Source organism: Camelus ferus, chromosome 20 (genome assembly GCF_009834535.1).
Source record: "Camelus ferus isolate YT-003-E chromosome 20, BCGSAC_Cfer_1.0, whole genome shotgun sequence".
Taxonomy (NCBI): Eukaryota; Metazoa; Chordata; class Mammalia; order Artiodactyla; family Camelidae; genus Camelus; species Camelus ferus.
In genome coordinates this window covers 4,758,468-4,771,031 of record NC_045715.1, presented here as the reverse complement: position 1 = coordinate 4,771,031, position 12,564 = coordinate 4,758,468, and the positions used below count along the sequence as shown (strand labels likewise).

General features: G+C 50.3%; 1 protein-coding gene across 5 annotated transcripts in view; it reads right to left on the bottom strand.

Moving 5' to 3' along the window:
• Positions 1 to 12,564, bottom strand: part of RREB1 (ras responsive element binding protein 1) — a 122,718-nt gene that overhangs the window by 60,994 nt on the left and 49,160 nt on the right. For 4 of the 5 annotated variants that reach the window (XM_032462456.1, XM_032462452.1, XM_032462455.1 and 1 more), the window contains exons 2-3: positions 3,608 to 3,724; positions 321 to 444 (exon numbers count right to left, since the gene is read on the bottom strand). The gene's annotated coding sequence lies outside the window, so the exon portion shown is untranslated. Of the gene's footprint in view, positions 1 to 320; positions 445 to 3,607; positions 3,725 to 3,864; positions 4,032 to 12,564 lie in introns of those variants that run through there. The other variant, XM_032462454.1, reaches the window with a different exon arrangement.

The window sequence follows — 12,564 nt, the reverse complement described above, 5'->3', positions numbered from 1 at the left end:
TGGGAAAGGTTACAACGATTAAGAAGCCCAGGGGCCGCCAGCTCCCTCCTCCTAGCCTAACTCACTACCACTCCGTGCATGTTCTAGACCAACAACTAGTGATGAGAAACCTCGGCTTTCGCTCAACTCCAGGCTTCAATGCTGTGATTTTAATGGGGAGCCCAAACCGTGCAAGACAACTGAGAAGCCAGTGCTTTCAGAATTACAACCAAATTTCAAATCAGCATAAAAAAGACTGTTTCTTAAAACATTCAAGTAGGTAATATACCTGAACCCCAGAAAATGGACAGAAGGGAAACCCAGCCTCCACTGCCAATTACCTCCATTCTCTGCCCCAGCCGACAGCCTGCGAGACCTTCCCCTGCTACAGCTATCATCCACGGGGAGCAGGAAGTGAGGCTGGTTCACTTCTTTTTTTTCTTCTCTTGGTAACACTTGCTGACACTGGTAGGGAAGCAAAGGCAAGAAGATTAAGTGAGTGTCTCTTCACTTAGTGAAGAAAAAACGGAAATCATTTGTCTGCCGTAATCTCAGACCAGTATATTCATGAGACTACAGGGAGCTATGAGAGGCGATGTCAAAGTCTTCTTTTTCTTCCAAAACCACATTCTGTGGTTGTTTTTCACCCTTAACTGATGTTCCCTATGGTGCTGTCACCCTCACTCCCAACAGCCAAAACGATTCTGTGGTATTTTACTTGCTGTGGCTCATATTTATACACACGGTGAATTTTGTTTTATAGTCCACCCCTGCGCCCCACAAGGACTCTCAGACTCCCACGTCACCCACCTCCAGTCTCTACCTAAAGCTGACCAAAGACAAGGCAGTAAGAGAATTCACTCAAGGCTCAGAGTCCAGAAGGAATTAGGTCAGCCCTTTAGAAAACCTGGTAATACGAACAGGATGACCCAAAGGAAAACTATGGCCCGTGGACACATCTCCAAACCTTTCTTAGCTACATTCCTTCCCGAGAAGTGCTATGGCTGTAGGAACAGCCAGAAATAAGTCTCCAGGCAAACTGTTCCCTTATTTTATCCGGGAAGACATTCTCTAGCAAAACCCTGCCGGTGAGCCACGTGCCCTGTTCCCCTACAGTGTGCACTAAATTCTGCAAGTCCACAGCTGCCGTCAAAACTCAAACTCATTATCTCAGGAGCAAAGTGAATACTTAGGAGCAACACAAGAAAGAACATGTCTTCTTGCGGTTCCTCCTCCAACTCTAAGGGAAGTGACCTAGGATGTGATAAATGGTAACACCCAGAGCAGCTGCAAACATGTCCTGCAGGAGAGCCTGGGGACAGAGCTTTACTAACTGACGCTGCCATCAGCTGAGAAGCCCTGAGCTAAGACCTTCCCAACAGCCAGAGAGAACCTCAGGAGCAGCTCTGTCTTTGTCGAGAGACAAAATGAGCCTTCCTCGTCAGCAGATGCTTCTAAGATACAAACCTACAGGTTTTCCACATGGTAAGTAAAAGGACGAACTACACAAACATGAAACTTCAGACCACTGATCCAGTGGGCCCAGTTTCACCCCTCACATCTTTCCTGTGAAAAGAAGGAACCTAGGTCCAAAATTTAAAAAATAAATAAATAAAAACAAAGCTACTGTCTTTCCATGAAGCTTCCCCCCTACGGAAGACCATTTAAACTTATTAAAAATTGTGCTTCCGAACTTCCCATTTTGACTGACTTTGAAAGTTTATTTGGGAGACTCCTCTCTAGGAAATAAAAAAACTTTCAACACAAGTAGACACACATAAGCACACACACCCCTCCCTTCTTTCTTAAAGGATTTCTAACGGAAGTATCACCAGTTCCCCTGAACTGTTACCATCAATCCGCGTATGACTGCTTGCTTGATTCAAATAAGCAGACGCCTTCAATACCAAAGCCCTCTCATTCTTTTAAACATAAGTCCTCCATAGTTTTAACGTATAGCAAATTATGAAGTAACTGACTAGGAATCTTCTCTATTGTAATTATATTATGTCGGCAAAGAGAAAGTTAACCTTCCCCCAGTTTACAGTAGTTTAGATGAACTTTCGTCCTACACTTCTACACTTAGAGAAGAAAAATGTGGTAGAGTTTACTCAGACTAGGAATAGATTAGGGCAAACACCTTTCGGACAAATATAAAATTGTAAGTTACAAAATATATATTCTAATTCTTTTACTGAGTAGGGAAAGAAAATGGAGACTGGAAACACTCGATATGAAAACTAACAAAAATATATTCACCAAAAAGAGGCAAAGTGCCAGTAAGAATTTTTGTCACAATCATTGTAACATCAAAGATACATTCTTGCAAACTACATAAATGTCCCAAATATAGAATACCCAGCAATAGTCACAATAGTTAACCCACCTAAGGGCTGAGAGTTGCAAGGGCTCAAATCCCAACTGGAAAAGGAGAAAAGTCATGCAAACTCGCTATTTCCCATTTTGTCTGGACAGGAAGACATTTGCTAAATTTATTTCCTCCTCTGGGATAAAGTGTGAAGTGTGACACTACCCACTGATGACGCCAAGATCACCCACATTCACTTCCTTTTCCTAGTTTAAATGTAAGTAAACCATTTCTGATCGGAAAGTGTAATTAACAGAATGAAATTCCCAGTTACACGGTTGAAAAGAAGAACAGGTCCCTGGACTCATCCCTGAAGAGCTGCTTCAGAAGCAACCCCCACCAGCCTCTTGGAGCTATTCTGAGATTTTCCTCCAGCTTGCGGCTTGTGTCTTACACTTGAGTTCTCCTTTTGGGAGGATGGAGCAGGAAGAAGGGAACAGACTTGGTATAAAACAATATAGCTCATTATTCCAGGTCAGAAAAAACAAATCCACCTTCACGCTAAGGTGCATTTATCCACTAATTTAAGCAGAAGCTAGTGGCCTGGACTGGTCAGTTCTCCCCCATGCCCGACTCTGGACCACACTAGAGCAGAACCCAAACCGACCAACCTACACCTTCTGATACTCGGCCTCAGAGGATGAAAGACTGGTTTAAGAGGTTAAGGTCCATTTACAGAGCACGTTTTTCTTTACAGGTGTTTACAGTCTTAATATTTCCATTCCCTCCTTTGCTCCCTGACACCATCCTACACATCAGCCCCGCCACTGCAAGTAGGAAAACAACGACAGCCACAATGAACAGAGTGAAAATAAAACTCACGGGCCCCATTCTAGTATGACCTCCTCCAGCTGGGACCAGAAGGCAGGGAGCCCAGATGGGGCTCCCAAGTCACAGATGCGAAAGGAAATCGTTGTCTCCACTGACTCGGCCAAGTGGACTGGCCTGGTGGTCCAGTTCTGAACACAGACAGTCTGAACTTTGGGGTGGGAAGGGAAAAGCAGGGAACGGGGGTGTCTGCAGTGCTGCTTCCTGGGAGCCAGACCCTCTGCACCCCTCTGAGACTCCTCACCCGACACCCCAGGCCATTGGGTCAGGAAGAACCAGCAGCTCACAGGTATACTGTCACTGTGGTCCTGCATCGAAGCCTCAGGAGGACCCCAAACAGAGGGGAGGCCACTCAGCGGGGAAGGGAGAGGAGAGGGAAGACAACACTCAAAGCGACTGTGACTCAAGCAAAGTCAGCGAGATTTAACGGACCTGTTTCCTTTGTCTTAAAAAGCTGGCCCTCCTTACTGAGGAGCTGGCGCTGGCTGGGCCCAAGCGTGGGCAGGGTCACACCTCAAAGCCACCACCTCTGGAGCAGATTGGAGCAACCTGCAAAAACAAGAAAAGGTGACATTAAGAGGAAGTCCAGGCAGGAAAGGGTCCTGTCTCAGTACTATTTTCTCCACTTACACCACCGGGAGTTACAAATTAAGGACAACAGAGCATATCCCACCCCTGCCCGCACTTACAAGCACGCTTCCAGCAACTAGGTCAGCTCCACTTGGGCAAGAGGGACCGGATCAAGTGTGACTTGGACGGACAGGAACCCCAAAGCACCCCAACAGCTGCAACGGCAACACCCGCGGGAACGGCCAAGACCTCCAGGGGCCCCACGTGGAGCTCTGACCGTCTTAATGGCTCGCTGACAGCAGATGCTGACGGACCACCGGTTTAAAGGGTGGAGAAGAAAAGACAGCAGTGAGTGCCATCAGAAACACAGAGAGGGAAAAGGAAGAGTGCTGAAAGTAAACAGATGGGACTAAAACAGCCCCCTAATTTGTAAAGGAGTGACTGCTACACTTTTTCCTGAGTGAGGGGGAGAGTTCAAATAGGAACAAAGGCAGATCTTTTCCTTTCTGTAGGGAAGATACAGGAAACTCAAACTGCACACTCCTTTCAAGAGTTTGAGGAAGTTTGCTCTGGGAGTGCCAGGGGCCTCAAATCCCTGACCCGGGAGAACGCTGTGTCTGGCCCTCTGCGAAGTGAGAGCAAACTGGAAGAAAGCATTTCCCAGTGCTACATGCTCAGCCACATTCTGTTTCTAAAGCAGCCTCTGAAGAGTGCAAAGCGAGACAGGGGAAGAAGTAAAGTAACTGCCACGCGGACAAAACCTGTCGAGAAACGTTTCCTTGATGTAAAACGTTTTTTATCAAACCCTTTCAGAGTGTCTGCAGAAAAGCTGTCCAATACATCGCACGCCCAGTTATCCTCCTGAATCTTACTCACTTTGTCCACAGCTCCCAAGCACCTGAGGTGGGCATGCCCCTGCTGGACTGCTCTGATTGGGGGTAAAAGCTGCACCAGCCCCCTCCACGATCAGAAGCAGCTCCTCAGTGATTTCTGGCTCTCTCTCTTTGCACCTCACTGCTTCAGTTCTCCATCTTTTTCTTTGGGCCATTCTCTTTTGAAAAGTTCTGATTTTGAATAAAGTATCAAGAGATAAGGAGTAACTCTTAAGGACAGCCCCTGAACGGGCCAGAGACCCCCTTAAGCTTCAAGGAAATTTCATACTCGATGGCTTCTTGGGGGCAAGACCCTCCTTGAGGATCTGATGAAAATTATGGACCCTCTCACAGAAAAATACCTACTCTATACCCAACATTTTCCTTCAGTATCAGGCGGGTCAGGGGCACCGGAAACTCATCTGGGATTAGTAGGGTAAGACTCAGTTTTACTTGCTATATAATCCACCTTCCTTTAAACTACGAACCAAGTCAGTTTTACTAAAATTCCCATGAGGTTTCAGAAATGCACAAACAAAACATCCTTTCAGATCCTCCCCACCCATCTAAATTTAAAGATGCCTAAGGTGAAATTACATGCTGTTTAAAAAAAAAAAAAAGGGCAAGCCAAGTTTCCCTACATTGTTTTTCATTTGTATATTAAGGGCAAGAATTATTAGGAAGAAAGTCTGGAGAGGCGTACCTCCATGGTTTTTTCTTAGAAACTGCCAAGATCTCCAAATAAGAAAAATGAACTATATTTCTATACATAATTAATAAAAACACACGTCAGAGAAACAAGTCTCTGGAATTAAAAGTTTCCAGCATATAACTAACACTCTCATTGAAATTTGGACCCTCTCCTTCCCCTCATTTAGAAAAGATGCCTTTAAAAGTCCAACCAAGGAACCTCTGCAATCCACAAAGGGAGCCAAGGGGAGGACAGGGCCATCCTGGCAGACTTGACCCTGGAACATCCATCCTCTGCTCTAGGACGAAAACGATCCGAATATCAAGAAAGTCTTGCAATTAAGCTGAGAAACAAGAGTCCCTACCCTGTTTGTTTTGGGTTCCACCAGGCCTAAGGGATTCACAGAACCCAGACAGCGGAAAGGTACAGGACAGCTCTTGGAAGAAAGTTCAAGACACCCCTTACCTCTATCGCCACTGCCTCAAGAAAAAGAAAGAAAAAAAAGGCCCATGAGGAGGGGTCATACCCTAGAGGATGACTCCTGTAGGGGTGATGTGACAGAACACCTCTAGGAGGGGTGGGTCTCCAGCTCGAGGGAGGGTCCTGAGCTTCTGGATCTGCATTCCCACACAGGCTTTGCCCAGATCCGATGGAAGCAGGACAGCTGAGAGAGGGCAGAGGTCCCTAGGTGGGGATGGGGGGAGGGGAAGGCCAGCCCCAGCCCCAGCCCCAGCCCCAGCAGAGATAAGGAACAATGCTATGTGAAGCCAGAAAGAAAAGATTAAGGATCCTGTCTCCAGGTCCAATGAGACAGCAAAGAAGAGATGAAAGATAAAGGAAAGATGGTCTAGAAACAAAGCTTCCCAGCTTATGAAAACCCGGAGGTTTCTTGAAGTGAAATGTGAAATCCGTCCTGAGGCCCCCAGGAAAGACGGGGTAAGCCCGGATGCCAAGGATGAAAGCAGAAGCCCCCAAACCGTACAGCGATGAGTTTCACAACACCAAGCTGGGGCGGCGGCGATGCCTGGCTGACACAGATGTCCGCGCATACTTGGGATGGTTGATCCCCTGACTGGAAAAGCCCAGTGAACAGCCTCGCTGGCCGGTTTGGGCCAACCCAGGATGGGCTGGAAGAGTGTGAGTTAAGAGGGGTTCAGACATTGAAATGCTCTGGGCTGTGAGGGCAAGGACATCTCTCTGAGGACGGGCTGAGGCAGAAAGTCTTGGCTAGGCTGGGGATGGAACCCCAGCCAATCTAGCCGCTGCACCGTGGCTGTGCCTGCGAAGCTCGGGGCAGAACTGTCTCCTCTGACCAGGCCAGCCTCGCGTGTGCTCTGAAGGCTGACAGCTGGGATGACGGCTCTGAGTTCCAGGAAGTTGATGTGTTTCTTGGCTGAGGGTTCAGTCTATGCCTTGGGTAGGGCGGCAACTCGTGCGTGCCCCCCCCCCGCCCCCGTTGCTGGCAGGGGCTTTGGTCAAATGGAGCCTTGCAGTGTCATGTAGAGCATTCGAGCAGGCCCGGGACAACCAGGCACCGTGAGCTGCTCCAGCCAGTACTGGATCCTCCTCCCTGGGTGAGGAGGGGTCACTAAGAACGGGGGGATGATGCATCCCTTGGCACAGCTCACGTTCAAGAGAGCAAAGCCGGGAGGTGAGGGGAGGGCAGGAACCCTGGGTCCTAAGGTGGTGTATGTGGCCTCCAGTTGGGTTGTCTTCTGAGCTCTGCCCCCAAAACATGTCCCCTTTTAACGGCAGACTTTCTAACCTGCCATTCAAGCTCTCCCTGCGCTGGCCTCAGTCTGCTTTCAGGCCTTCCTGCCACAGGTCCCCATACTCTGTTCAGTTTCTCCCCCAGAATGTACATCTGCACCCTTCCCCATCCTATCCCCTAGGGGCTGCTTTTCACAGGAAGCCTCTCTGATCTGACCCATGGCCTGTTTGGAACTCTAAGTCTGCAACTCCAAGACTACAAGGCTGGGATGAAGACTGATGAGGACGAGAGCCGTGGGCAGTTTTTGACCACTGCCTGCCACATGCTAAGTGCGTTCTCCCGTTTAGTCCTCGTAACAACAGCCCGGTGAGGGTTCGACCGACTGTGCAGCCCCCAAGACCACAGAGGGAGAGCAAAGCAAATCTAGATTCTCAACTCTGCTAAGTTTCTTCTGGACAAAATTCCATGACTTCTGGCACAGGGCTTGAGAGCACAGATGCGCTCCCTCAGTCACGTTCTCTGACTCTGAACAATCAGACTCTGAGTCATCTCTGCCTTTCCAGACTGCTCAGCGCCTGGCCTCCCATTTCCGCCCGTTTCTGGGCAGGAAAAAGGCACCTCTGCCTTCCCCTCCGGCAGGAGGCAGGACTGGACTTCCACCCCAGACTACAAAGTTCATCGTAGAGCCTGTGTCCACGCGCTGCCCCTGCTGTGCAAAGGGATGGGGGAGCTCCATGATCTACAGCCTGCCGCTCCCCACACAGGAGACTGGAAGGAAGCCACCAGGCTCCTGAAATCCCCACCAGCCCAATCCTGAGAGACTGGATCCAACTGATCCGCCAATGTGAGCTCGAGCCCCCCTAGGCCGCTGTGTTTCCATGCAAATCGAATGCAGGCCTGGAGTTCCCACTTTCTTGTCCTGGGGTTCCAAGGAGATGTGCATATAGGAAGTACTGGGGGGCAGCAGATGGGGAGCATAGGCAGTGGGGAGTGAGTAGCCAGAACCGCACAGACCAAAAGTTAAGCAAACAGCATGTGAAGAAATCTTACAGGCTTGTCTAGTCACTGAGGGTCACCACTATGGACCCTCCCTCCGACACAGCTACCCCAAAGAGACGTCCCCATCCACTGCTCAGCACCTGGCCTCCCATTTCTGCCTGTTTCTGGGCAGGAAAAAGGCACCCAAGGTCCATCATGGACCTCAATAAACGTGAGTCAATCATTATGCTACACACCTTAAAATGACGCTGTGTTGTGTGTCAATTACATCTCAATAAAACTGGAAGGAGAAATGCAGGTTCTCAGGTGCCACCCACAGCTGCCGCCATCAGAAGCTCCCCTGGGGGCAGGCCCTGTAGGCTGTGCTGGCTCCCAGGGCATTAGATTCGGTTTCGAGAACCTGCACTTTACGTCTTCACATAGAATTCTGGAAGAAGGGCGACACAAAACCAAGGATCTCCCTGAAAAACTTTCCTTCTAAGAGGACTTAGAAGAAGCCACTGGTTTATCACGACTGATGGAGCAAAAATCAAGGTGCTGGAGCAGAGATGCAGATCCCAGTTCTAACTTCAGCTTTACTGACCACAAAGAAATAATAAAAAATAAATAAATAAGTGGAGAGGGAGGGATCAACCTACGCAGGGCCTGTGTTAGCTTCCCTGGGACTGGAGATGTGTGGGATGTGAGCTCCAGACAAGGCAGCAGGGCCAGCCTGCAGTGCGCAGAATTGCAAACCCACTCCACCTGGGCACCTGGGCAGCTCTGGGTCCTCCAAGCCCCCTCTCCAGCTGCCACACTCACCAAGCTCGTGTGGCTCATGGAAAAGCTCCTTCAAGGGTGCTGTGGGACGGTCTCCAAGGTTGAACCATTCGGCTAGGCTTTCTGGTGGCCCTGGCCACCCCCACAGACCCCCTAGACCCCTTCCCTCCTCTGTTGCTCCTGCCAGTAAACCCGCCACAGGGGCAGGAAGGCAGCCCCACAGCTCCCCACAGCCTCACCAACCGCTGTGGTCTCTCTCTTAATGGGACCACGGTGGAGGAAGAGAAACAGAATGGAGATGGTTCCTAGAGCGGCTGCCCCTTCCTGCCCAGGATGCAAGGGCCCCAGTGGATACCAGGAATAACAGGCTGCTGATGCTGCCTTTCAAAAGGAATGTCCACTGTCCTTACGTAAAGGGACACTTTAATATTCAGTGAAGCATAGGGGGGCAGGGGCAGCTTATGGGAGCGGGACAGGCTCCATGCTGGAGGCAGTTTCTCTCTTAAAAATAAAAACCACTTGGACATTTGGTTACATTAACTAAAATTTCAAAAGGAAAGCAAGTGTCGACTCTGAAGACAGGGTTCTTGCTCACCAAACCTATCTACGTGAGTCACAGTAAACTGACGATTTAAAATGGGAACTGCTGGAAAGGTGGGAGATTTTCTGGTACACACTAGATAAAACCGTCCTGTGGTACCCATTCTCCTTCCCGCATCCCTCCCCAGGGCTCGTGGCTTCTCTGCAGGGAGGAAATGGGGCCAAGTCCCAATGATATGCTTTCCTGTAAAGAGCTGACTCCACTCCTGCAGCTCTGCCCTCTTCCCCACCTGGAACACGTCTTACTGACAGGATCTCATCTCACTACTGCCAGACTGGGAGCCACGACTTCTGCAGCTGCCACGTGGCACCCATTTGTTCCCATGGCCAGTCTTCTGGGAGGGGCCTGGCAGCCCTTGGGTGAGCCCTGTCCCTCTCCCCAGGTGAGCCAGTCTTTTCCTAGCCACCAGGGTCTGGCATATCATCACCTTCTTGCCCAACTTGGCAGAAACCTGCACGGTTCTCTACTCTACCAAGAAAGTTGGTGAGAAAGGAGGTGGGTGGCCTGGGAGGAGGCCTCAAGCTGAATGGAGGGGCAGAGGTCCCAGGGCACCCACACCCATGTCCAGGGCAGGGCCTTCCCTAAGGCAGAAGATGTCTCACAAGAGTACCCTGAAGGGGATAAGAGTTAGGAGAACCCACCCTACCCCACCCTTAGATCTGTTCTTGCCGGCTTATCAGGAAGAGTGGGGAGAGGCCCACATCATACCTTGGCTGAGGAATTTAAAAATAGAGAAGAAGGCTACTGCTGAGAAAGAAAACAGGATTTAAGTCAGAGGATGTCAGAAGTCTAGTGTTTACCCAATTACGTGTCTTTCAGAGTACCCCTTCTCTCACAGCTTACTGGGGGCATAAACTCTGGGCCAGAACACGTGTCAGGCACTTTACATATATTTAATCCTCCCCCAAATCATCTAAGGCGATGTTAGGTTACTCGCTGGCTATCACACTGCTCTTTATGGGCAGGGCCAGGATTCCAGCCCAGGGATGTCTGACTACGAAATTCCTGTGCTTTATCACGCCGCAGAGAGCATCACGGAAAAGCCATTCAGAGAAAGGTGACTAGCAAGCTAGGGGACTGGGAAACCAAGGCATGGCTGAAGGGACAGGAGACATCTGAAAGCCTGGTGCAGGGGTGGGGGGGGGCACACTCTTCCCTGTGTCCCTCACGGCAGGAATGAGGTTTGGGGAGGAAGCACAAAGAAGATGGTCTGGGACTCCATGATTCTTTACACCAGAGCTTTGAACAATTCAGATGGAATGAGGCCTTATAAAGTAACGAGCTTGCTATCTCTGGAAGTATTCAAGCAGAGGGTGGACCACCACAACCTGCAGTGGGTGGGAGACCAAATCAGATCATCCTCCTGACTGCCAGGCTCAGTGCTTTACTTCTAAGAGGACAGTCTTTTCCATCCCACTGTAAGATTCTGAAGGGGAGGCCAGCCCCACCACCTGGAGGATAAACTACAGCAGCATAGCTCTCAGGGCACATGATGCGGAGTCTGAAATCTTGGACTGGAAACTTGGTTTGCAACCAGTGGAGCTACTTTTAAGTCTCTGAGCCTCAGTTCTCTCATCCGGAAAATGAAGCTAGCAATACAGACCCTCCACACTTCACAGTGCAGAAATCAATCAAAGGAATATTAATTAAACACTTTACAAACAGCACGGCATGCTCCGGCACGAGTTACCGACGTTGCACTATTCACCTCCCAGCACTCTGAGCTGGTGACCCCGGGCCAGCTTTCCCCAGCTCCTCGATCCCCTACAGGACTCCCCCTTTGAATGGCCAAAGCTTGGAGGGCAGAGCCCAGTTTGATGGTCTTAAAAAAAAAATCTGCTCCAGCCCCCAAGTTTAACAATGAAATATAAATATAATTGAGCTTATCACAAATGCAATCCCGTGGACAATTAGGAGGAGAGCAGCTGCCGCCAGCTCACAGTGCTGCACGGCCAGCAGGAAACAGAACGCCTCCGGCTTCTGGTCCCACTGAAACAAGTCCTGGTCAGCTTCACACTCGCCTCACCAGGCAAGTCTGCACTGCCGGCTCCCACGAGGACCTGCTTCCTCTGCCCCACCATCCCCAGCACTGCTTCCCTCCCAGCGCTAGAGCCTGCACCCAGTGCCGCTGACACCCAGCAACTGCCTGGCCTCTCGGGCCACTGGGCAGCAGCGATTGGGCTGTCCTGGCCACTCCTCTGACGTGGCTTCAGTCACATTTACAGCTCGGGGAGGAAGCTGGGGTAAAGTTCAGTAGTTTGCAGTTTGCAGAGGGGTTTGGGCAATATCCTGCAACTCTTTCACAGGCCCCGAGGTGGTGGGGCTTGGCCTCTCCGACAAGCCCGGGTAAAGGGTCAGTGGCTGCAGAAACAGGAGTGTCTACTTTTCCCCTGAGGAAGAGCTGGATGCAGGCTGAGCACCCCCAGGGCAGGTGGCTAACCTAGGATCTGGGCTGCACATTCCCAGAATTCAGGGTGGGTTCAGCACGACACCTCTTATGAAACTAGAATTGCTTCGTGGAAGATAAAAGTGTTGTTGGAAATGCTTCTGCCCAAACAGCTCAGTGGAAGGAGGGGATCGCATCTTTCCCCGCCCAGCCCATCCCTAGTCCATTGGAAAGGCAAGTCGGCTGGGGTCAAAATTTCACAGTGGGAGATCAGACATTACCAACTGTCAGCTGAGAATGACTGTGAGTTTACTGTGCCCAAAGACCCAGGCTCCAAGGGCTGCCCGCTATGCCTCCTAACGGGCGACCATTTCCCCCTCTGTTTTTGCCTCTAAGAAAATTATTCACCACTGTATCCACGAAGAAAAACAGATTCACGGAGATATAAGTGGTTGATATGTGTTTATCACAAGCCAACCAACCAAAAACACTAGCAAGCAAATGGTTTTTCTTAAAGTAAACTGAGTAAAACCCAAAAGCTGCCTCAGGGCAGGATGGGGCGCTGCGAGGGAAGGGGGCACGTGGGGCCACTGTCCCCCAGCCCCAGCTCTAACGAGCTGACCTGCAGGGGCACCTGGGAAGGAAGGTGGTGGTGGATCAGCAGGTCCTGGAGGAAGTCAGAGGCACACAGACCCTCTTGGCACTTCTCCCCAGCTGCTAGGAGCGTGATTAGTTCATGACAACTGCACTCCGTGGGGTGTCTAAGTGAACCCACACCAAGGGCTGAGCCCCCAGCCCCC